The sequence below is a fragment of the Haemaphysalis longicornis genome, unplaced genomic scaffold (assembly GCF_048455015.1).
Source record: "Haemaphysalis longicornis isolate Haplotype H1 unplaced genomic scaffold, Haemaphysalis longicornis Haplotype H1 scaffold_8, whole genome shotgun sequence".
Classification (NCBI taxonomy): Eukaryota; Metazoa; Arthropoda; class Arachnida; order Ixodida; family Ixodidae; genus Haemaphysalis; species Haemaphysalis longicornis.
Genome location: NW_027526445.1, coordinates 71,578,947 through 71,605,897, shown reverse-complemented (window position 1 = coordinate 71,605,897; position 26,951 = coordinate 71,578,947).

Sequence of the window (26,951 nt, the reverse complement as noted above, 5' to 3'; positions counted from 1 at the left end):
CGCGAAGGCGTTAGTGAGAGGTTTGTCCTCAGGACTTGGCGTATATTGCACATGAGGCTTAAAATAAGCAAAGCCCATGCGGGACACGTCAACGCTCCTCTTCTTCGTCGTCTTCCTTATATTCGGGAGAAGCATCAACTTGAAAACATAACGCAAAGCTCATAAGGAAAACAGGAGAAGTGATTCTGAAACGTACGAAAGAAGAATTTTCAAGTATGACGGATGATGTTGAATTAACGTAGCGGTTATATTGTATAATAAATTCAAACCAAGGACATTCCTTTGTACAACATAGCCGTGATCACTCAAATACAGCTAACAAACGGAAACCTGAAATCAACCAAGAGGATGGCGGCTAATGGCAGTGAGAAAATGTGTACACTCGGAGACGAGAAAGGTAACATTGCGCAAAAACGAACCGGATAATAAAAGTGGCAGATCGATTTTATACAAAGAAATATGTCAGCGACGTTGGGCCCCGGAAAAATACTGAATCCACGAGCATATCTTGAATGTACCGCTGTTAACTAAATAGGAAGTATAAAGGGCGTTCAAGGGTGCGAAAGAAGAAACTACGCACACGAGGGGGACATAACCGCGAACTTTCTCAAACAGGGTGGATAATACTGTACTGGAAAAGCTTGGTAGACTTGCCTCAGGACGCATAAGGACTCTAAAATTACCGAGACACTGAAAAAACGAAAACATATTTTTGATTCACACGGGATATAACAAATATCTAAAAAAACACACCCACCAGCCTACTGTCAGTTGGTTACAAGTTGTTTACGAAGATAATTGTTAACCGTATAGTAAGCGGCCGCAGATGGCCGTGCCTGTAGAAGGCCGCCGGGAATCTTGGCATACACATTGCATGAAAGGATAAAGAGAAGGTTAACGTAAAGCCACCCACTCACAGTACGGTAGCCCCTATTGACAGGGCAGTTGCTTTTTCTGCGGAAATTCGTGTCATTTCGTCGACTGCTGTGCTACACTGACAGAGAGGTAGACAGAGGGAAGGACCCATGCGGAGGCGAACGGTTGGCGGTGGGAGTGTCTGGCCGTGCTTTCACCACCACACGATTCAAGCTACTCACGGGCAAAGTCAGCTCTGTTCGAAAGTTTGCTGTAGATTACTAAACTCCTGGTTAGTTTGCTGCCATTAAGAATACATTGAAATGGAAGGGTGCACCCACAATAACCAACGAGCTTTGATTCATAACAAGTAGTGATGGTTACCATGGCGATCATTTGATCAACAGCAACACAAAGAAAATACACCAAAGCCTACGGTGGCGTTTTCACGAAAAATTTTCTTGCAAGACATTGTTTTTCCAATTGCGACTAAGGCCATGTAAAAACAGTGGAGCCTTTTTAGTACATTTTATGCCCGTGATTATCCGCCTCGATTACAGTCTCACTTAAGCGCATTATTGCACTCTTCAGGACATTGTATTCGTCGACCTACTAGATTCTTCAAAATAGTGTGCGCTGTTCAGAATTTCTCGTAATACCAGCAGTACACATAATCTACTACACGCCCCCACATAGGCCCAGAGCATGTCATAAATACGCCACAAATAGTCCACCCCACCAACGACCTAATACTGCACCAACCACAATTTTTTCTCTTTTTTTATAAAACACACTGTGAAGACGGTAGTAAGCAAAGGGTCAGGAAATTACAAACAATTTTACAATGCAGGTTTATAATTCTTAAGTGGGAATTTTGCTAATTGTGCATTAAACAAGGACGTTTCGTTTTTATTGAAATTTGACTACAGGTTTTAAATCTTTGTTACCTTGGCAAGTCACACGGGATAGTATTATATATTGCTGCAAAATTTACGTGGCATAGAGGAGATCATTATAATCTATAAATAAAGCAAGTACTGTCATTCAAGGTGACGTAGGTATCAAGCATGCATGTGCTGGATAGTGTTGCCATGTTGGAGCCATAACAACTGAAACGATGTCCTAACTCACCCGCAACAAAAACCCCAGCAGGTGGCTAACGTATGCTATTCGAAGAAAGTGGCAGCCTAAATATACCCACGTTCTACAGTTTTGATAGAATGAGTGTGGTGTTTTTCGCGCCGAAGCAACGCGCGAGAGCGTGACCTAGGCTAAACATGACCTAGACTAAACGTGTCCTAAAGCTAGGCTAAACAGCGCGACCTAGTGGAAGGTTCTGGAATAAATTTGTTCAAATGGCAAGCTTCACGTTCGCCGAAATATTGGCACGGGACACCTAGGCGGCCAATGCCCCATACTGCCATGGCTCATATCAGAAGACGACGAGGACGGCGAAGAAGTGGCTGGGGCCCAGCGCGCGCTGTTATGGCCGCATTGTAAATTCTGTAACTAGATCGTTCCTCATACTTCAACCATCGTTCGAGTCATTGGCTCTGCCGACACGTTACATTTGGTGTAGGTGCGGGGTATCGATCCCCGTACCTCTCGCTCATACATGGTGAGCCAGTCGTCCACGTCGACGTCGCCGGTGCCGTAGAAAAATCCAGGATCGCGGGGGTGGGTCAACACAATGGATTTGGCATGGCCGGTTGATGGTGCTGACCAGAATCGGTAGGCATGGTGTCCTGAGAGAGCTGGCGTCCGCTCCGAAGCTCCGTCGCCTCACGGGATCGTTGTAGCACCTTCACCAACATGAGACGAGGTAGACGCGGTTAGAATTACATGTATTTACGCTATTTACAAAAGGGGAAAATCAGACACACAGCAGATGACCGTTTTAGCTCCTGCCGGGCGCCGCACCGATCGTCGTCTTTTTCGTCCTCCACGATTGGCCTCATGACTTGCAGGGGGATTTCCATTCATAGCAGTGGCTTCACCACTTCGTCAAGGAAGGCTGCACCGTAACAATGTCAACAACGGTAGTTTTCGCTCGCAGCCTCTATTACAAAACAAACACCACGACATCGCTTGAGCCCGCGTAATTTGTCTCAGCAGCCCGACGCCATAGCCACTGGGATGCCGCAACAGGTAAGTCATGTTGATGCATTACTTTGGATAGTACTATGTAGGATTTCAGGAAGAGAAAGCTTTAGTTGCGGTGCTGCTGACTACTCTGAAATTTATTTGTGATTGTTTCCGATTGTAACGCGCTTGGAAATTTGAACGCTACGTTCAGTCGAAAAGGTGCGCGTAATATTCGTGGAGCTTCGTTATGTTAGGGCTTAATTTTGTAAAGAAAAGCCATCATTCCAGGGGTGTTTTACCCTGCAGATTGGCTCTTAAAAAAAGGCTTCTAGCCCGGTTCATTTATTCTATATCGGCTGCCATGGCTGCTGCTGGAGCGGTGATTGTTTTCCACTTTTTTTGGGGGGTAGAGGGTAGGGGGTAGGTCGGAACACTGAATTTTTAAAATACTTAAAATGTGCCCGTAATATTGTTACAGTGTCATCATCATCATCATCACCAGCCTATCTACGCCCAGTGCAGGGCAAAGGCCTCTCCCATTATTCTCCAATTACCTCGGTCCTGTGCCAACTGTGACCAATTTATCCCCGCAAACTTCTTGATCTCATCTGCCCATCTAACTTTCTGCCGCCCCCTGCAACGCTTGCCTTCTCTTGTTACAGTGTGTCAGTAGTTAAAGAACGAAATGTTAGTACATAGCCCCAAGCACTGCGAACATGTGCTAGGGCTCAGCTGGGAGGAAGAAGAGGTTCGGGCTAAGTCCAACAGTCCAACGCGGTGCTCGCTTCTCTGTGTGTGTGAAATACACCTTCATTTTCACGTATTCCTCTCCGTAACAATATTCATGAAGCTTCGCTATGTTCGAGCTGAACGAGGCTGCAAAAGTTCGGTTAGAGCCATCAACGTTGCTTCCCCCTTCCCCCCTCCGACCCCCGCCAAGGAAGCAGTCATTATTGCCGAACTCCCCGGCCGCGTACGTTGATACATTTATGTTCTCAGTAATTTCATCGTAAGGTTGGGGAAGGAACGGAAACACCTCCATCGTTGATTTTTAGTATCGAACAGGGAATGGGAATTGAGAATTGAGAAAACCTCGGTATTGAGTGTACTTTCTTTGCCGGGAAATGTGCTAGGTATGTCAAGATGGACGCATTCTAGGCTGACTGTTTGGACAGAGCACTGTTGCACCAGATCGGGCGGGACCTTTCGCCTGTAAGACGCCACAACCAAAATACCACTGTTCTCTGACAAGTTAAAAGTGACCTGTCATATTTTATATTACCGGGTATTCTGTGGTGCAACGGAGAGGCTATTTGGGAGATTTGCCGAATATGTTCTTAGGGAAGAGGCCCTGAATGTCAGAAAAACTCTTGAGCTTCCCTCGTACGAGCTAGAGCGTAGTTTAGGTGATGTTCGGGTTCACTCAGGCTATCCGGAGGCCGATAGTCCCAATTAACGTTCATACGCAAAAGTTGTGACAGGGAAGTTCAGAGTGCGCCATATTGCCGTTATATTACACCTGATTTTACTATTGAAACTGAGTGTCAGAAAATCCCTGAAGTGCTAAGTTCAGAAATATTAGTTCCTTATTACAGTTAAGCTACCCATAGGAAAGTTCCATGCCTAGGTTGAGCTTTTGCACACATTTTCCTCTCCATATTTATGACGCGGTTTCGGATGCGAGTACCTGTAGCACTCATTATGAGTAGGTACAGATAGGGTATCGCCCATTCAAATGATGTAACTGCCTAAATAGTGCGCATGCATGTTTGAAAATGTACGTATGCAAGGAAAATGAAAAAAAGGTTTTGCATAGACCACCTGTATGTAAGGTGTGTCAAAGAGATAATATAACATTGTAGACAAAATTTAAAAAGCGAGATCGTCTGCGTCGTTTTTGTAGGAACGAGCAAACCCTTTCTAATTACAATACTTCAACAAAGGGCATAACTTTTTGACTGTTATGTGTACATCAGGCGTTGCAACCTTTTAGGTATTTAGGTAACTTTGATTTAAGTGTTCCCACATTAGTTCTGAAAAAGACCTTTCAGTCATGCTGATGGGCTATTAATAGGACAGCATAATGCACCTCATGAGCCAAGAAACCACGTTTTGTCTGCGAATGTGGCAATATTTCATACCTCTTCAACTTAAGAGCGGTAGATAAGTACGGAAAACGGTTATTGAGCAAAATGTAAAAAGAGTGCTGCTTGGCCTTTCTTTTGCGGAGGTTTGCACCGCAACGTTTCGGGTGACGTGTTAAATCGTGTTAGCTGATTCGAGAGGCTAGCATGCCACGGCGCATGTTCATTGCTTGGGCCAGGGTAAGGGAAACAGTGGAAGGGGGAGAAAACAGGAATACTGGTGGGCAGTGGGGACCAGCGATTTAACAGTCCGGGTAGTGATACGCGAATCAGGACGTAGAGGTTCGAGAAGGGAATGGACAAGGTGAAGAATGTGCGGATTCGTATTTTTTACCACATGTGCCATTCTTCGAAAGAGGAATATCGGTCCCGGAATAATCTAGGAAATACAATTTTTCAGTGCCGTCCAACTTTAAAAAAAAGGAATTGAGGAAACATGGCACATTTGTTTTTAATTTGCTATCTTGAATACTTTATACTAATTATCCAAAACGAACTTGGCACGACGTGAGCTATATTACAGTGGACAGGTGTTTTCTGTCCGTTTTGCTCCAGCCAAACGCCACATATTGGAAGCAGACGGAAATTCCATATTATGGTCAATTTATTCGCGGAACTATTAAAGTAGAAAGAGTATGCAAAACTATAGTTGTGATGGTAGCTCCTGTTAAGTGACAAAATATTCACATATGGTATTTATTTTACTCTACATCAAACAAGATTTACAGCTGTTATTTGCAAGCGTACTTGCTCATTACATGGTCATGTAATGGCATATCAGAAGGAAATTCTACAACATTTACATGTTTAGTGTGACTTAACAAAAGTAACTAGAAGTTCGTAGTAAAACTGACAGGCTGATTTCAGTATTACCTCTTTCAGGAAGGTTCTGACACAGCAAAATTTACACCCGTTTTCTGTAGCCATATACTCCCTGAGAAAAATTTATCTGTATGCCAATAGGATGGGAGGCTTTAAGGGAACACCAATGCACATAGAGCTTTTCTGTGGAACCGTCAAGGCACGGCACGCGTGCATAAGAGAAAAGCGTTGTCCCACAAGAAGTTTCAAAGCATGCGATTTGGGCGGGGAATTCTCCAAGATTACATGCCCCTTTTCATTTTATTTGCGGACTAAATCAGGTTGTCCTCGCTTTAAAACTATTTGTAACTCTAAAGACGACATGGAAATAAACAACCGCAATTTTTTAAGAAACCGCGAAACCTCCGATTTAGAACAGCAGCATGGACATCCGCCATCACGGAAGGTGCAGATATACCGACATTGAAATCACCAATATGGTTCCGAGCTTTTGCGCATGGACAACCAAGATGCCAGCCGCGTGTGGGAAGCGCCAATACTGGGAGATGCTTCTGGCGCGTGAACTTATCGTGAGGCTAGGAAAATGGTAGGCTGCAATAAAGGACCTAACATGTTCCGGTATCTAAAAAAAATTTTTGTAGTCTTTATGATGCCGCCCTTTTTTCCGGTTACATAGCACACCGGCAAGGGAGACCTTTGATGTGCCCCTTACAAGACATTTGGTGTGCTGTGCTTGAATGTGTGAGCGCCCAAGGTGGAGCGAAAACATTATAAGCATTTCAGTGTAACTTGATGGTAATGATGATTTGTTCAGAGTGCATTAAAAAGAAAAGAAATGGTCCTCAATCTCAGTCACGTCATCCAGCTACTAAGTACCAGGAGTTCCCGTTATTTCACTTTACTAGCGACAAAGCACTCACGCCTACTTTTTCTCTCAGTTTTTTGGTGCTGTGACAGGGACTCTGTTAAAACGTGATTGCCGAACGTGATTTTGCACGCTATAGCCATGTCCTTGTAAATGCCGGCGTTTTTTCGACATCGACATCAATTGCAGTTTTGAAATTTTCATTATTTACACAATTTCTCCATTTTGAAACAAGTGCACCTTTTTTCAGCAAGCCGGCAGGGGGTCAGTGACCGCCTTTGACGCACCAAGAAAACTCTTACTTTATTGCGCTGATTTTTGATTTAGGTAAAAAAAAACGTTACGCCCGCAAAGGCGCGCTTGGGGCGCCCTCGCCACAGGTGTAGCTCTGGTGGCGGTTATCGAGTGAAATATCGCCAATATAAAAAATTGAAAACGTGTTGTTTCTATTATAGGACTTCAAATGTAGAAAAGTACCTGTGTGGCCGAAGAATGGGGACAGACAGTTTTTTATCAAAGCGCGAAGCCAGAAAAGCCGCGCCAGTAGCCTAGCACACGGCATGGCAGCGCGTCTGGATAGCGTGATTGGAGCTGCTTATAACTTTTATACAAACGAAATGAGGCAACGTGTTTCTGCGCAGCATTGTTGACCCTTTTGTGGAGTGTTTTTTTTTCCAACTTGGAGGAAAATTGCGAAGTGCTTGTTTTTATTTTGAATTTAAAAGATACGCATTTTTAGAGAAAGTATAGAAAATCAGTATTTTTTTGCGTACATTTATATTTTTTATCGATAAGCCATAGTTTTCGGATATGTTTACAGAGATTTGGTCGACATTATTCATCACCTAATAGTTCATCACAATTACAGTACGGAGATAGGCGGCGCCAAAGTGTGACGCGAATCTAGCGTGCGACGCGAATTCACAATTTTGTTTCAATATTTTTTTTATTCTTGGCAGAACGCAGAATTTGTTTTAAAGTGAGTTCCAGTTGGGTGTAGTTTGTATTTTGAAACTAATTTCAGTCAGAACGATCATACCTTGCCGTGCGGAAAGCTCCATTTTTGAACAAACAAAAAAACAGGCGTCACCCACGCAAAGTTTTTAATTTTTTCTCGCGACGTACGCACGCTAGAGCAAAACGGACTACAGTTTTAAGCTATCCCCTCCATTTATAGTAATTTATACATATTATGAAAAAAAAAAAACATACCCGTGTGCATGCATGTTCATTCTCTCGAAGAATCACCCACCTCTGATTCAAAAGTACGAGTTCAGCCGCAGACGGCTGCGCCAGTAGAGAAGGCCGGAAATCTCGGCGATGGCGAGACGCCAGAGGGCATACAAAATGCACGAAAAGATGCCAAGGGAAAAGCCAAGCCACCCATACACAAGGTAAGGCAGCCCGCTACCGTCAGAACGGTTGCTTTTGCTGCAGACATTTGCGTCATTCAATCGATTGCTGCGCTTACACAGCACATACGTGGACAGAGGGAAGGACACACCGGGAGGCGAAAGGTTGGTGGTGAGAGTTTGTGGCAGTGCTTTCACCACCGCGAGAGCAAAGCTACACGTGGGAAAGTGAGCTGTGTTCGAAAGTTTGCTGTAGGTTAAAACTCCTGGTTTGTTTGGCAGCTCTAAACAATACCTTCAAACGGAAGGGTGCGACACAAATAGTAAACAGGCCTTTAATCATAACTAGCAGTGGTGGTTACCATGGCGATCATTTAATCAACAGCAACAAAAAGAAAATACAGTATAGCCCACGGTTGAGTTTTCAAGAGAAGTTTATTTGCAAGGCATTTTTTTTAAATTGCGACTCAAGACAAGTACAAACACGGGAGCCGTTTAAATTATATTCTATGTGCGTGATTACCCGCCCCGACTGCATTCTCACTTAATCTCATTACTGCAGTTTTCAGGACCTTGTATACGTCGACCCACTAAAGCATTCAAAATAATGTGCGCTATTCAGACGTTCTTACAACACCACCTCATAATTCCAGAGCACGTCTTAAATAAACCACAAATACGGACCGCACATTAAGTGGTTAATGATGCACCGACCACAATTTTTTTGTTTTTTTATAAAGCGCACTGTAAAAACGGTGTAAGCAAAGGGTCAGGAAATTACAAATAATTTTACAACACGATAATATTATTTTTAACTAGGAGTTTTCTGAATTGTGCATTTAAAAATACATTTTGTTCTTATCACAATTGAAGAATACCTTATCAATCTATGTTCCCGGGGCAAGTCAAAGCAAAAATTGTTTCATAATACCCCAAAGCTAACGTAGTTTTTATAAAATTATTATAATCCATAACGAATCCAAATAGTGCCTTTCGAAGCAACATAAGGTGTGCAACATTCATCGGCTGGATTGTGCTGCCGCGTTAAAGGGAAGCTGAAGCGCTTTCCAAAAAAATTGAGTTAGAGGCACGTTTATATACTTACTTGCGCGCTGAATCCAAATATCACATTGAATTTTATCGCACATGAGTCCAAGCAGCATTTATTTTGCAAAACGCGTGGTCCCGTTTGAAAGACGCGCGCTTTTCGTTTTTTGACGCCCCTGATTGGTTGCGCCCGTCATGACGTCAAAGGAGGACACCCACCCTTCGGCCGCGCGGGTTGTCGGAAGCATTGGGAACGATCGCACGGCAGCGGTGCTTGCCTTTTCGGCAATTTAGCTTGCAGTTTATTGTTCGCACATGACTGCAAGTTTATTTTATAACTTCCCGTGCTGTTGGTTCAATTATCTTGGAGCTTAAATTTGCTTTACAGGACCGAGAACCCCGAAGCAGTGACTGCGGCGTCGGCTAGAGGGTTCTGTAAAAATATTTATGAATTAGGCATCCACCATAGGAGGTTTCTATTCCTTATGTTAATATTAGGTACTGCCTCAAGTGTTTGTTACTATATACGAAACCATTTATGCCGATGAATAAGCGGCGTTTTATAAACAATCTACCAGCAAAAAGCACGTACGTGCACTACGCGAAAAAATAGCGTTCATGCGCTGTAAACGTTTAATGCGAGACATATGTTGCCGGTAAACGCATAAACCAACAAGCGGACTCTGCTTCCTAATTTTTTTTGCTCGTTGTCGGCCGCCCCAGCCCCGTTACTCACCCCCATACACAGACCCACATGCGCGCGCGCGCCATTTGAAAAGCGGCGCTAAGGCGCCTCCGCAATCGCTAGCTGCACTTCTATGAGTGGCGTCTTACTGCTTGGATTGCATTTATTCTGAAAACCTTGTAGCATACTGGTGCCTCCGCAGCACTATCGGCTTGGGTTTTTGAACACTGTTCTAAGCGCATAGGGAAAGAAAACCAACGCGTTTGACGAAACAGATATTTCCTGAACAAATTTGACTTTGGTTCTGGAATTGAACGAAACAGAAACATCCCGGGCCAAAGTACAGGAGTATTCACCATCCTTCCTAAATCTAACATCTAATTTGAGCATGCACGTCCGTCGCATAAAAAAAGAGAAGAAAAGAATAAGAAAAACGCACTGGGGCGTTTTACAAAGTATCTAACGTAGTGTAGTATATTCTCTGTCATCATGCACAGCCATCGCGGTTGTGGCTTCCGTATGTTATCAGGCATACCGGCGTGGCATTATCCTGCTTAGGAATGCGGCATGATAACGTTTGCCTCGTTTGGCGTTTGTGCATACTTTTTGAACACGAAAGTAGTACAAATAACTGCTATCAACCCCAACCACGACAAGAATAATTCACAAGGAAACATGGCGAAAAGAGCATGGCAGAGGCGGCCGATCCGGCCGGAAGTCCAGGTACGACGTTTTTCAGCCGGTTTTCGCCCGCCCTTTTCGGTCTTCCGGCATCGCGCGGCGAGATGGGGGCGGGGCATCGGTCCACTTTTGTTTGCGCATTGCCCCGCTTCTAATGCATGTATTACGAAAATATTTCCTACACGGGAACTATTCAATGTGTACTTCCTGCAAGTCCACTTTTCTTTTAATTCTAAAACCGCTTCACCTTCCCTTTAAAGCCATAATGACTGAAACGACGCCCTAACTGCACTAGCAAGAGTAACCCCAGCAGGTGTCTAAGGTATGCCAGTCGAGGGAATGGCACGCTCAAATTTATTCGCGCCCAGTAGTTGACTTGATTGATTGAGTCTGGTGTTTTTCGCGCCGAAGCAACGCTCGAGAGCGTGACATAGGCTATACATGACCTTGACTAAACGTGACCTAGACCTAGGCTACACAGCGTGACCTAATTGGAAGGCTCTGGAATAAATTTTCACTTTTACGTTCGCCGAACTATCAACACGCGGTAGTTTTCGCTTCCAGCCTTTATGGCAGTACGCAGCAGCGGCAGAACATCGGCGTGACCTAATAAAAGACACTGCACTGGTACAGGCATGGATCCAGCCGCCCATACTTCGACGATGAAGGCACGCTGAATTTCCTCGAAAGATCATCGGACTCTTCTGTGCAAATGTTCTTCTGCGCATACTTGGCCAACAGCATAAGCCGTACATCGACTGTGGCGGCACCTATCCTGGTGAAACCGCTACCAAAATCCGAACATCGTCCTCGTCGATGCAGTAGGGAGCAGTGGCAGCACGTCGGCGTGAACTAATCAACGACACTGCACTGTTGCAGGTTAGTTCTTGAAGACTGGTTTAGACTGCACTTTTTAATATACTAGCCGCTACTGCTGATGCTGTCATTACTGTTGCACCTGTTCTGTTGTTCATTTGCACTGTGATCTGTTTTTTTTTGTTTTTTTTGCATAATTTCGTACAACCATATCGTCCGAAGAGGGGGATGATTGCCGGTGCTGTAGTGAAGTGTGCGCCAAAGATAGGGGCTTGAAGTGTGGGGGTTGTTACGATAGGTATCACTTCGGTAGCTGTTCCGGAAATTCCAAGAAAACATTTAGATTCAAAGCAGAGTCCGGGCGCAAAGCATGGCGCTGCCCATCTTGCATGCGCGTGAACTCTAACAGCGGGAAAAAAAGAAGAGGCCATTGATTTTGATGCCTTATTTGCGGCCTTGCACTCGAAGCTGGATGACCTCATGACTCTTAAACCTACAGTAGAAAAAATCGAGCAGGCGGTTGAAGTGATGCCAGGCAAACATGACAAAATTCTTGAATAGCTGAGCCACCAAGATGAAAAATAGCTGCACTCAAAAAAGGGTGACGAATTGCAATGACAGAGTAGACATGCTAGGCTGAAGAGATTGCGCAAGACATTGATGATCTGGAATGGCAAATTAGGAAGTTAAATTTGGACTTTCACGGAATTCCTGTTCCAGAGAATGAGGACTTGTTGGCGAAAGTAAAGGAAGTCGTTACAAATATCAACGTTCCTCATCTTCTAGAGATGTTGCCCCTCTGCACAGCGTATAGGCAAGTAGGGATGAGATCCCAGGCATTATCGTTCGCTTCCCAAATCCCACAGGGAAGGACTCGTTTCTGAAAAAAAAAAGACTGAACGGAACCGATCAAAACTCAGTTTCTTCATTTTAAAAAATTGAGAAAGAGAAGCCGGCATGTGCTTGCAGTGGCAAAGGCGTGCGCTCAGAACAACGGTTACCGATATGCCTGGCACAGGAACAGCAAAATACTTGTGAAACGCAGTGACGCTGATAAGGCTTTTATTATACGCAATGAACGGGATCTAGATTCGCTAGCCTAAAACTTTACGCATGCATATTTGGCAGTCATTTCCAGTAAAATGGACAATGAATACATACTGCCAAGGGATTTTCAAAATGCTTGTCGAAAGGAAATGACACATTCGTTAACATTCTTCACTTGAACAACCGATCGGCGAAAAATAAGACTGCATAGCTTGAAGTGCTCTTCAGGAAATTGCAACTAGTATTATATCGTTTTGTTAACTGAAACTTGGTACGTTGACAATACCAAAGTGTTTATTTTGCCAACGCACGACAATTTCATAGGGAATAGATCTAGTGGCCGCGGCGTAGGTGTATCATTGATGGCGCGAAAACACATCTCGTGCAAAATACTATCCCAATACTGTTAGAATCAACCCTATAAAGTCCTAACTCTAGTATCAAATCACATGATAATTTCCGTCGTGTATCGGGTTCCTGATGGCAACCTGCGGAATTTTTACATTTTTGTCCAATCCTTGCTAGCTTATGCAAACGAAATGAAATGCAATGTTGCTTTAGGGGGTGAATTTATATCCGTATGCTCGTTAATACTCCAATAACAAATGACTTGAACAACTTATACTGTCGCTTGGATGCAGCAACGTAATTGTGGCTCCTACACGTGTCACCGCACAACCGCTACCTTACTTGACTTGTTCGTTACAAACGTGAATACAACAAAACTAAAATCGGGTGCAAGTATCAGCGACAAAGGTGACCACAATGGCATCTACTTATGCCTTTATAAAACCAGGTTAAAAAAGAAACAGACTGTGCCAGCAATACTGTATAAGCAGTGATACTAATTTGTGTTTCCCGAGGTAACGCACATGCGTACTCGTGACTGGCGACATCTGTATGATATAGCGGACGCAGAACGCGCCAACAATTCCTTCTTTGATACTTTTTGAGCTCGCTACAAGGAGTGTTTTTCATTTTAAAAAATTCCCCCGCATTTCCCCGAGGGGGAGAATGTGAAAGTGCGAATGCACGGTTGTCGGCCCGCTTGCGGCGCTTGCGCTCGGCCCCCGCAGCCCACCGCCTCGCCGCCTTCTCTTCCATCTCTTCCATCGGGTTTGTAGTATCACGTGTACACCACGCAGTTAACAAGCCGCTATAACGCCGCTGAGTCGCCAACGCACGCCGCTGACGACGTAGTTTGAATGCGTTAAAGATATAAGGCGCGTCACTAACACTCATATCACCGTCGCGTCCGTGGCTTGGTCAGTAGAGCGTCGCGCTGCGGCCGCAAAGTCCTCAGATCGAAACCTGGCGCCGGATGCTGTTTCTTTTTTAAATATAGAGGAGCACTGCGGACGCCGCCGCCGCCGCCGCCGCCGGCGGCGGTGGGTGGTTTGGGGTCGCTTATAAAGTGCATTCGCACTTAAAACATTCGGCAATCTGGTAAGATCCGCGAACCATGCGTCACGCTTGAGCTGCGTAATAAATTTAAAACGAAAACCTGTACAAAAGTGCATAAAAATTGTGTATATATAAAACTGTATAAAAAGTTTACTAAATCTCGCGATCCCAACGGGTCCAAGATCTACAAGTCTTTCCGTAACGAAGTGACAAAAGAACTTAAGACCGCAAGAAACAATTACTTCTGCGACTACTTTAACAATACTTCAAAAAGAAGGGATGTTAAATGGAAAAAACTGAATGCAGTTTTAAACCCTACTCAAAATTTCAATTCAGTAAGAAAGAATAATGAAGAGGGAAACGAGCTGACAGGTCTGGAGAACCCTTTTAAGGAATATTTTGTTAATTTAGTGAAAGGAGGTATTACTAGCCACACTCTAAATAATAACAGATTCAGGAGTGATGGGAGTTTTTTACTACGTCCGGTAGACGATAACCAGGTTCAGCTCGTTATCGTCCGTTTTTCTGGAATTGAACAGCGGAAGCTACGATGCCTATGAAATTGAAGGAAAACCCGTACAGTTTGTGTTAGATATTATACTACCAATCATAACACATATATTTAACCTTTGCCTATCCCAAGGTGTTTTCCAGCAACATATGCAACTCGCAGGGGTCGAAGTTTTGTTCAAAAAAGGCGACAGGAACGATATCGGAAACTACAGACCAGTGTCAGTGCTGCCTGTATTTTCTAAAAGACCAAAAAAGGAGATTTTATCGAGAATGTCTCACTTCTGCGATAAGCTGGTGATTCTGACTGACGCTCAATTCGCTTTCAGGAAGCACCGCTCAGCAGAGCTTGCACTGTTAGAGCAAAATGAGTTCATTTTGAACGCTTTTGAAGACAGAAAGTTGGCGCTTGGTATATTTGTGAATTTTACTAAAGCTTTCAACTATCTGGATCACTCACTCTTACTAAAAAAGTTAGAATACAACGGCTTCCGGGGAACGCTTTTGATGCTTTAAAAATAATTCTTAAGCAACCCAATGCAGTTCGTTTAGATAAATGAACACGCATCTGCCGGGAAACCTATCTTATCAGGTGTGCCGCAAGGCAGCATATTAGGGCCACTTTCATTTATTATTTTCCTAAACAATATCCCACCGATTGATTAAAAAGTGAAATTTGTCATTTATGCGGATGAGACCACTTTGCTATTTTCCGCTTCATCGGCAATGTCACTGGAATAGAAAGCAAATAAAATCTTGCAGAACTTGAAAAAATGGCATATGTCAATCGACTGAAAATAAATACTAATGAAACTAAGGCCATTCTGTTTCGCACTAAGAGGACATGGAACTTAACCGCGTTATGAATTTTGAGGTCTGTGGCGCGAACGTAGAAATAGTCGGACCATTTAAAACACTGGGTGTGATTTTCTCGAGCATAAAATAGAATGAGCCCGTAGAGTTTGTCGCATCGAAGTTATCTTGCACTACTGGCCTTACTTTTGTTAACAAACAAGTCTGTCCTACTCGAGTGAAACTTCTTATTTATAACTCCCTGTTTTCTTCGCAACTAAATCACTGCTGCGTAATCTGGGGACATACAGGGGCTGTAAATCTACGCAAATTACACGCTTTCAGAAAAAAATGTTAAGAAACGTAGCAAACGTCTCGTATGATTATCCATCGCACTTATTATTTCGGAAATACGACATAAAGACTGTCTATAATTATTATGCCTACGGTATGTGCATGAGCTATAAAATAGGAATTAAAAGCCCCAGAAATTTATTGCACAGTTTAACCGCTTTACAGAAACGACCCGCTATACAGGCCACACGCAGACATGGTGTGCAGAGCATTCCGTCGTTTAAAAGAAATTACGGACAACAAATGTTAAGACATAAAACTCCTGAGATGTTAAACTGTTGCATAAATTCAAAGTAGAATGGAATACAGTAAAAAACGAATTTGCTAGTGTTTATTTGAAGCAGTAACAAAAACTAATCGTGGCTGTTATCTGTTCCTGTTTTGTGGTAATGAGTGCAATCGATGGTTTGCTCCTTTTCGCTATCTCAGCGCCGAAACTGCTTTTCTGTGTAAAAGCGTTTCTAATGTTTCAAATGTGGTTTGTATATTTCTGAAGCATGCGCTGCTCTAGTATCAACTCTGCGTATAAATTGAAAAAGTGTTTTCTTGTTTCTGTGTAGTTCTAGTTCTGAACTGTTTGTATCAACTCTACATTCCGGTGTAAAGTGTTTTCTGAATGTGTTTTTTGTAGTTTCTTTTCTTTTATTTTTTGCTTTGGTGTTTTACTACCCCGTTAGCTATTCTTGTGTTAAAGGAGTACTGACACGAAATTTTCGTGTTACGTTTTTTCGCTGCTATGCGTGCCTACCAGCCCACTAATCATAGAATGACAGATTAGACGGTCGAGCTCAGCGTAAACATTTATTTACGGCGTCGTTGTTTCGTGCCAGTTTAGGTTTCGACTGAAAAACGCCGAGCGGCCGCCATAACAGGATGTATCACATGACATCACCATTCTTGCCGCATCGCTGCCTCTCTGGAAGCGCACGCACGCGCCCAGACCGGCCGAGGTCTTCGCCGTTCCCACAGGCCCGGGCAGCATGACGTCAGTCCCAAAACCATGACGTGTACACACGCCCGAGCAGCGCGCGCCAACCACAGCCAGCGCGTCGGTTTTGTCACGGGAGCTTCGACGTCGGCAGTTTGGGGCAAGTAGCACATGATGTCATGTCGGCCCGCTCTGGGCTTTCTCGTGCGGGCGAAGATTAAAATGGATTTTAAATATGTTTCGCTGAACTGTTGCTGTTGAAACTTGCTGGGAGATATCTCCTGATAAAAAGGAAGGGTTTGACATAGTTATCAAAGCTTTGAAATTTCGTGTCAGTACTCCTTTAAACAAAGCGTTTGCGAATGTTGCGGTGAATTTTCATTTTCCTTTCCTGTTCTGTTTTTTTTTCTTTTTTTCTCGAACGCCTGTATATACAGCGGAATTCAGTTTTGATCGCTTCCTTATTTGCACTTTGTGCTGTGCCGTGTGCCTCTTAAATTATTTATCTATTATTCCAGGAGGAGGGAACACCATTAAGCTAACAAAACAACCTTCGTTTCCCTCTCTTCCTACATTATTGTGGATGAAAAAATTAGGGCATTATTATTACACGGCCCCACGGCCCCGCTTGAGCCCGCGTACTTTGGATCAGCAGCCCGACGCCACAGCTACTGAGCCACCGCGACAGGTAGGTCATGTTAATGCATTCATTTCGATAGTACTAATTATCCTGTTAGGAAGAGAGAGCATTTGTGTTGCTGCTGCTGGCTACCTTGAAACTGATTTGTCATAGTTTCCGATTGTAACGCCCCGCTAATTATAAGGCTACTTTCCTCCCGAAAGGTGCGCGTATATATTCATCGAGCTTCGTTATGTTGGAGCTGACAATTTTTAATGAAAAGCAATATTTGCAGGGATTTTTTACCCTGCAAAATGGCTTTTCTTCAAAAAATTGGCTTCTAGCCCGGTTCATTTATTTTAAGTTGGCTTTAAACCTGCCATAGCCGTACTGGAGCGGATATTCTCCACTTTTGCTTTGTTGTGGGGTAGAGGGCAACGCGTAATAGTCATGAAACTTTGCTATGTTCAAGCTGAACGAGACTGCGGAAATTTGGTTACAGCACCTACGTTGCGCCCCCCCCCCCCCCCCCCAACGCGCCAAGAAAAGCCGTCATTATTGCCAACTCCTCGGCCAGGTACGTTGATACATTTATGTTCCCAGTAATTTCACATCGTAAGGTTGTGGAAGGAGCGGAACCAGCTCCATTTTTGATTTTGAGTATCAGACAGGGAATCAGAATTGAGAAAACAGCCGTGTTAAGTGTACGTTTCTTGCCGGAAAATGTGCGAGGTATGTCAAGACGGACGCATTCAAGGTTGACTGTTTGGACCGAGCACGGTTTCAACAGATATGGCAGCAGCTTTCGCCTGAAAGATGCCACAACCAAAATATGACTGTTCCCTGACAAGTTAAAAGTGTCCTGTCTTTTTTTACAATACCCGGTATGCTGTTTTGATACAAATAGGCTATTTGGGGTATTTGTCCAATATTTAATAGAGAAGAAACCCTGAATGTCAGCCAAACTCATCAGGTTCCCTCGTACGTGCCAGAGCGTAGTTAAGATGATGTCTCGGTTCACTCGGGCTGTCTTCGGAGGCCGCTAGTCCCAATCAGCGTTCATACACAAAAGTTGCGCCAGGGAATTTCAGAGTGCGCCATATGGGCATTACAATTTCAGCTTGATTGTACAAGTAGAACTGAGAATCAAAAAATCCTTTAAGTGATACATTCCGAAATATCAGTTCCTCATCACAGTTAAGCTACTCATAGAAAAGCCGCATGCTTTGGTTGAACCTTTCCCCGGTTTTTGCTCTCCATATCTACGGTGACGTTATTATGAGCTGCGGAAACGCGGTTTCGGATGCGACCATCTTTATAACTTATTTTGGATGGGAGCAGGAACGATATAGCCCATTCAAAAGATTGAACCTATTAAATAGTGCATATGCATGTTTGAAATAGAACCTACGTAAAGAAAATGAAAAAAAAAAAAGTTTTTGCGTAGACCACCTCTATTAAAGGTGTGTCAAAGAGATAATATAACATTTCATACAAAATATAAAAAAGCCAGAGCATCTGCATCTTTTTGTAGGACCGAGCAGAACCATTTTAATGGCAAGTACTGCAATAACAGACTTAAATTGTGAACTTAAACACGTAAATCAGGTGTTGGAACTTTTTAGGTATGTAGGTAACCTTGACGTAAGTGATTCAACATTACTGCAGAAAAAACCTTGGAGCCATAATTATGAACTAATAAAGGGACAACATAATGTAACTCATGAGACAAGAATCCACACTTTATCTGCAAGCGTGGCAGTATTTCATAGCTATTCAGCTTAAAAAGGCTATACAAGGGCGCAAACCTGTTATTGAGCAAAATAAAAAAGAGTGCTGGTTGGCTTTTTTTTTTTGCAGCGGCTTGCACCGACACTTTTCGTGCGACGTGTTAAATCGGGGTTAGCTGATTCGCGAGGCTAGCTGGCCAAAGCGGATTTCAGCTTGGGCAAGGGAAGGGAGATATATGAAGGAGGATAACACAGGAACACTAGAGGGCAGTGGGGGCAGGGACTTCACAGTCCGGGTAGTGATACGCGAAGCGGGACTTATGAAGTTAGAGAAGGGAATGGACAAGGTGTAGTATGTGCAGATTCGTAATTGTAACCACACCTGTGATTCTCCGAAAGAGGAATATCGGTCCCGGGATAAATTAGGAAATACAAATTTCCAGTGCAATCCATCTTTTAAAAAAGGAGTTGAGGAAAGAAGACACGTTTGTTTTCAATTTGCCATCGTGAATGCTTAGTAGTAATTATCCAAATCGAACAGGGCACGAGCTATTGGCCGCGAGGCCCACCACTCGAGAGGCCGGCGCTGCGATCGTTTTGACGTCACTTGTAGGATCACCGTTCCTACCAAGCTTGCTGCGTTGCTGGCTTGCCGCGCGTGACACTTCGCTTAGGAAGCGCGTTCTAAAAGTATTTTCGTGTTAATTTCGTTCGTTGGAAGTTAATTCGCAATGTGTCAAGCGCAGTTCGACCTCATGGGGACTTTATAACCGTGTCAACTGTGATAGATTATCCAGAAACACCATGAGTGTGGAGGTGTATTACGTATGCGATCGAAGGGTAAGCAGCGGCTGCTTCCTCGATCAACAACGTGGACTACGACGGTCGCCGAGTGAAGTTTCTAGATTTTCCTTAATTGTTTGCAAGAAATGTATAAAGCAGGAAATCGTGAAGCGTTAACTGCTCGCAGAAGCACACGCACCCGCCGTGCCTGCCCGCACGGCCGACGTTGCGGCTCGAACCGACGCAGGTCGCAGCCGCAACAACTTGCCGCCGCCTTTTAAAATCACACAAGTCGTGGAAAAGAAGTTCCAGATTGGTGAAAGTGGATGGTAGTGTGATGAAAAATTCTGATAGGTAGTGTCATCAGCTGTGGTTTTCAAAGCGATGCTCAAATATCTGCCGTGATTTACGCCGACCGGCCGCGTAGGTCGGTCCCGGCAGCGCCGGCCCGTTCACGCACGCTGCGGCGAGCGGTCGAAGGTTGGCTATGCTTGCTGGCAAGAATCGGCCGAGGCCGTGCAGGTATCTTGATCGTCGATCGCTTCAACGGAAATCACCGCGCTCAGAGTTTCCAGCGCGGTGAAACGTTCTGTTAGGCACTGTCACTCGCAACTCTAACGGCGATGAAATATCTGCTGCGACGCCAAGCCTAAGGTTCCCAACATCAGATTACATGCATTCAAAGCCGGCCGCGAGCTGTTGGGGAAGGCCCTCCCGTCGCGCACGCAGTGTTGCATTTGCGTTCCTCTAGCTCCTTGGGGGCCCCCAACGCTCGGTTCTCCTATCCTAAATTTCTCCATTACCCGAAATCATTAACGACGTGTTTCGCCTCGTATGCAGCCTAGCCTTCTTTGAGCAGTTGCGAGTTTCGAAATTGATGCTTGAGAAAGGCCGCCTCACTGTAAACATACAAAACACGCTGCAATTATACATTACCACGCCGAGCACCTAATGAAAACTAAATATAGCCTTGTCCAAACCCGCTCGAAGTCGTTAAAAACTCCCGTTCAAACCGTTCATACATTGAGGACAAGTGGCGAAAGTAAACATCAGCCGTGAAGAGTACAGGCTACGGCAGTGATCGTTAATCAAATCCGGGCATGACTATAATAAATGGTAGGGGGAATAGGCACTGATTAAGCCAAACTGCAGACCATAACAATACTTTTAAGCATGTGCGGCGAAACAATCTGATCACCGTTCTCGCGTAGTCATTCATTTACCAGCCTGGCAATACGAGCAGTTCGCGCGGTGAGATCAAAAGTGAGCGACGCGTTTCCGTCGCTGTTACAAGGTGTTTCCTTGCACACACTTCTCTCGTCCCAAGTATTTCATAATGAATTTACAGCGTACTTTTCTCGGCATCATTTGCATCTTCCTTGGCGTTAGCTGGCTGCGTATGTAAGAGCTGTGGGTCGCTATGGTAGCAACTACCTAAACGCGGCGGTGTCGTCGGGAGCAAGCGGGTCGCTGATTGCTTGCCCGAATTATTTGGTTTACAGACAACTTTTTTGGTAATTTGCATCAAATCCACAAGGAGGGGGCGAGACGGAGGCCACAACAAAAAAACACGCTTCCGCATACGCACGGGAAATCTGTTGTAGCAGACGACAACTCATAGGTGGCGCCTCGGTATGTCCTCGAGGCCAATATTACAGCGGACATTTTTCGGCTGTCCGTTTTGCTTCAGCAAAAACTCTATATTGGCAGTAGACGGAAACTCCACATTATTGGCCACTTAGTTGCAGAACTACTGAAGTACAAAAGTATGTAAAACTACTTGTGATGTTAGAGCGGTTTAAGTGGCTTAATTATCACATTTATTATTTATGTTACTGTACATAAAACAATTGGCAGATTGCAACCGTACTTGTTCATTACATTATCATGTACTGACATCAGAAGCAAATTCTGTAACATTTACAAGTTTAGTGTGACATAAAAAAAAGTAACTATTAGTTCGAGGTACGATAGAGCAAACTGACAGGCTGATTTCAGTATTACCTGTTTCAGGAAAGTTTTGACTAACCAAAAGGCACAGCCATTTTCTGTAGCCATACACTCGCTAAGAAAAATTTTTCTGTATGCCAATGGGATCGGAGGCTATACGGGGAAGCAATTACACAGAGAGCTTCGCTGTTAAACCATGAAGGCATGGCATGCGTGCATAAGATAAAAACATTATCATCCAAGAAGTTTACAAGCATGTGATTTCGGCCGAGAATGCTCCAAGATTACATGCTCTTTTTCATGTTATTTGCGCACACAGTCAGGTTGTCCTCGCTTCAAAACCATTTCTGACACTAAACACACCATGGTCAAAAACAGCCGCAACTTTTTAAGAAAACGGAAAACATCCGACCTAGAACAGCAGCATGGAGGCTCGGTGTCCTTACCGCAAATACGTGAACAGATTCAGTAAAAAAGCATGCGCCACGCTTCGGTCTGTCGTTTTTTCTGTCTGCCAGAATATCCCACGTATGGAGTGCAGACTGGCATGAAAACACTGGTACAGGGTACCTAAAAGTCTAAACTAGAAATATAGGTGCAACCACCCTGGAAAGCTCTTAGGGATACACTAAGCACTCCCTCATCAGAAAATTATCTCGTCAGCATGGTTGAGTAGCTGGACCCAACATCCTATGATTGACCAACCCAACGCTAACCCTCAGCCCCTCGCAGCTCTGGAGCTCCTGACGACGCCGGCGGTCAGGCCAGCGAAACAGCAAAGGCAGCTAAGAATCTCCAGGCCGAACGGGCTGCCTATTGAAGTTTAACTTGACAACGTTCAACACGCGAACTAGGCTTAGAGAGGAAAGCTTAGATCTACCGTTAGAGGAGCTCTCGGAGATTATGTGGTATACTACATGGCTAAGGGTGGTTAGAATGGCCTATGCTGTTGAGGCGCAGGCAGATTCTATTCTACCATGGACGTCAAGAAAGAAAAGAACAGGGGGTGGGATTTCTAACCCACGTAAAGAGAAAAAGTCCGTATGTAGAGCAAGTCCCGACTAATAACGAAAATCTATGAGCAGTGATCGTCCTGATCATCCTGAACAAACCATGCAGGTTGAATATAGTACTAGCGTATCCATCGACAGCTAGCTATGAATACCAGACTAGCTATGAATACCAGACGGTGGATTGTTTTTATAAAGACGTCAAATCAGCAGTGAACATCTAAACAACACAATTCACGATCGTGATTCCAGATTTTAACGCAACAGTAGGGAACAAAGAGTGGGATAAATATCAATGGGAAACTTTCCAATGGTCAATGGCAATTGTCACGCAGAAACAATGGTGGAATTTACGGAAAAAAAAGAAACCTGGTGCGAATGAACACATTCTACAGCAAACGAATGGATAGAAAATGGTCATGAAAACGACCGAACGAGAGAACAAAATGGGAAGTTGACTTCATTTTAAGAGAATACCCATGTATTGTTCACAACGATGAGGTGCTAAGCAATATTTGCAGTTTCGACCGTAGGATGGGTAACTGAATAGAGAAAGAGGTAAACCAGAGAATTATAGAAAACTTACCATCGAGTCTGTCAGGGCCAGATCACGGAAGCTTAAAGCAATTCTACCGAATAAGTTGGCGCTTTTGTGATGAAGAAGGCCATAGCATTGACAAATTAAATCGCATACTCGGAATGGCAAACACCGACACGGCCGCATATTTGGTATACGCATCAATTTGAAAACATGACGGCAAGCTGATGCGGAAAGCAAGAGAAGATATTCTGAAACGTAAGACCGTAAAATTTTCAAGTGTGGTTGATAAAATTGAATTACCGTAGCGGTTAATATTGAATATTAAATTCAAACCATGGACATTCCTTTTTTAAAACATAGCCGTGATCACTCAAATACTTCAAAGAAACGAAAACCTGAAATCAACAAAGGGGATGTCAGCTAATGACAGAGAAAATGTCTTCAGTAGAAAACGAGAAGGGTAACATTACAGGAAAACGAACTAGGTAATAAATGTAGCAGATGGATTCTACACAAGCAAATATGGCATCGACGTTGGTCCAGGGAAACCTACTGAATCCACGAGCATATCTTGGATGTACCGCTAGTAACTAAATAGGAAGTATAAAAAGCGTTCAAGGGTGCGAAAGAAGAAACTGCGCACCCGAGGGGGGCGTAACTGTGAACTTTATAAAACAGGGTGGATAATACTGTTCTGGAAAAGCTTGTTAGGCTGTCCTTACAATGCATAAGGACTGCAAAAGTAACCAGAGACTCGAAAAACGAAAACGTATTTCTGATTCACATGCGATATAAAAAACATCTTAAAAATTGCACACCCACCAGCCTACTGTCAGTTTTTGACAAGTTGTTTACGAAGATAATTGTTAACCGTAAAGTAAGCGGCCGCAGATGGCCGCGCCTGTAGAAGGCCCGGAATTTCGGAATACAAAATGCATGAAAGGCTACCGAGAAGGCAAACGTCAAGTTACCTACTCACAGCACGCTAGCGTCCTACCGCCAGGCCAGTTACGTTTGCTGCGGAAATTCGCGTTATTGAATCGACTGCTGCGCTTACACCCAGAGAGAGGTGGACAGAGGGAAGGACCCATGCGTAGGCGAAAGGTTGGTGGTGGGAGTGTCTGGCCGTGCTTTTACCATCGCGCGATCCAAGCTACACGCGGGCAAAGTCGCCTGTGTTCGAAAGATTGCTGTACATTACTGTGTGAGAAGAGAATTTATTATAACACCACATATCAGCACGCAGCGACTAGTGGTAGCAGCGCTGCCGAAAAACAGAAAAAAAAATCAAACAGTTTTCAAGTACTCCGGGCAGCGTACAGTTTGCACAATTCTCTATGGTGGTGTAACAATTAGGCTACTCTGAAATCAATCCATAAAAAGTTCACATGTGTTCAGAGAAAGAGTTCAGAAACTCGTTGAAAGTCAATACGGCACAACAGTGATGCTCAGGATGTTATTCCTGAGCACTATGAAATGCGTGGACCAGCGTAACAGAAGGGCTTCTTCACCTAGAACTGCCGACTCAGTGTCTAAGTGATTCATAAGGATTGACTGCACACGCCACAGCAGTGGAAACATCGCCCGTTGAGGTGGGGCGCGAAGACACGCGGCACCACGATTTCGCCGGAATACAAGTCCCAGCACACATGACGAAGTTCCCCAACACGTCATTTGAACGTGTGCTCATTCTAAGTGTAAGGCCAAGCAACCTGCTTACCACAGTCCAAAATGTTACCGCTACACGACACTGAAACAAGGCATGTTCCAATGTTTCAGTGTGCCCGCAGTGCGGGCACCGTGAGGAACGCACAATGCCGAATCTCGTCAGACGGTCACACGTCGGAAGAACTTGCCAGCCATGCAACCATCCGAAATCCCTAACATCAGAAGGAATCTCCGTCGAAGTCAGCTGATGCCAACGGCCACCGCGTGATCTTGCTATCTGCTGATTATCTCATTGGTTTATTGACCATTTTTCGCACAATTCGCTTGCTGTACTTTCCATAAAATTTGGGCTTGGCAAGGTAGACTGGACGTTTCTCAGTGTTTTGACAGCATATGCATAAAATGGCGCTGACTGCTCAGCAGAGGGACCGGCAATGTGTTCGTCACAAAACATTCAGCAGTAAGTTCCCAGAAAGTACTGCAGCAGCGCCCATCCTGGATACTCAGTTGAGTCCACAAGTTCGAACACTGCGCGTACGGCCAGCACGCTACACATGGTTTGCAAGCAAGGCAGACTGAAACCACCCATTCACTGGGGCAGTCTCAACAGCGCACGCGACACCTTTTATGTCTTGCCCGCCCAAAAGAAGTACCCAAACGTCGTGGCGAGCTGACGGGTGAAATGGCGCGGCGGTTTCGCTACGTGTGCTACATAAAAAAGCGCCGCCGAGACTGACGATGTAATTATGTAGCTGCGCTCTGCGAGGGAAAGTCTGAACTTTGACGCAACCGCAAGACGCTGTCTCAAGGAGGCGCTTCCACGTACGACGCGCCACTTCCCCCGACGAATGGAAGACCACACCAAGTACCCGAACACCCGTCACCTATTATACGTCGCCCGCCAGGCTAGATGCAAATGTGCCGAAGCGCACCGCCATAATTTTGCCTCTGTTCAGTCGAGCTCCAGACAGCTCACCGTACTCATAAAATAGCCGCATAAACGATTGGTAGCTGTCCACGTCCCGAATGTACAGGGGCACATCGTCCGCATACGCAGACACCTTGACTTTGCCTACGCCTGGCAACGGGAAGCCGGGGATGGCGGTGTTTGCATCAATACGGTGGAGCAGCGGGTTTAGACAAATGACAAAGAGCAGAGGCGACAAAGGGCAGCCCTGCCTTATCCCACGGTTGACAGAGAACGGACTACTTAATAGTCTGTTGACAATGGGTTTAACACTCACGTTCGAGTACAGCAGCTCAAGCATTGTTACAAAGTCGGGCGGAAAGCTTTATTGACGCAAAACTCCTGCCAGGTATCGATGTTCCACTCTGTCGAAGGCTTTCACTTGATCTAGGGAGATGAAGCAGCCAGAGGTGCCAATCTTCGTCGCATAGCTGAATAAATCGCGCGTCAATGCCAGGGACGAGAAATCGTGCGACCTGGCACGCTGCACGTTTGCGCTTGGCTGATAATATTGGGTAAAACGGCACAGGTGCGTCTAGCCAAAACGGATGCTACGATCTTGTAGTTCGTGTTGAGAAGTGTGATCGGTCGATACGCCTGGGGCTGCGTAGGATCCCCGCCTGGCTTCGCGATCAAGAATACGCGACCTTCACGAAAGGATTCTGGCCTTACTCGATGGAGAAAAAAGCCGTTCATCCTCGAGGAGCGCACCCTGAATGGCCGGGAAAAACCTCTTGTAAAACTCAGCAGGAATCCCGTCAGGCCCAGGCGCCGACGCACCATTAAATTTTTTAACACACTCGCCGAGCTCTTCAGCATCGACGGGAGCACACAGCGAATCAACAAGGTGATCTGGCACACACGGCAGCACCCCACAAAGCGCACTAAGCTTGTCCTCAAAATTCTCTGCATTCCGCGACGCGTTCTTGGTCGACAAAATTGGGCTGCGAAATGTCCCACGTAGACCTCAGCTATATCTTCAGCCCTCGTGCTATCCGAACTGTCAGCGAGTGTAACTTCTGGAACAGTAGCTAGCCCACCCTCGTCAAGCCAGCCCGCTCTAATATGCCTTAGTACAGAGGGGTCCGAGACGGGCCTGCTCAAGGTCTGCGCACGGCTCGCCGCTTGCGATGATTGCCATAAGAGGGACTCGTAGCATACCTTTAGCATGTTAACATAGTCCCGCATCCCGGAGATTAAGGTGCCCTTTCTCTGTACGATGCGAAGCCTCCACAACGTGTCGTTAAGCGCGGCCGTGACGCCCGCCTTGCTTGTGCGACCCTCCTTTACTAAAAG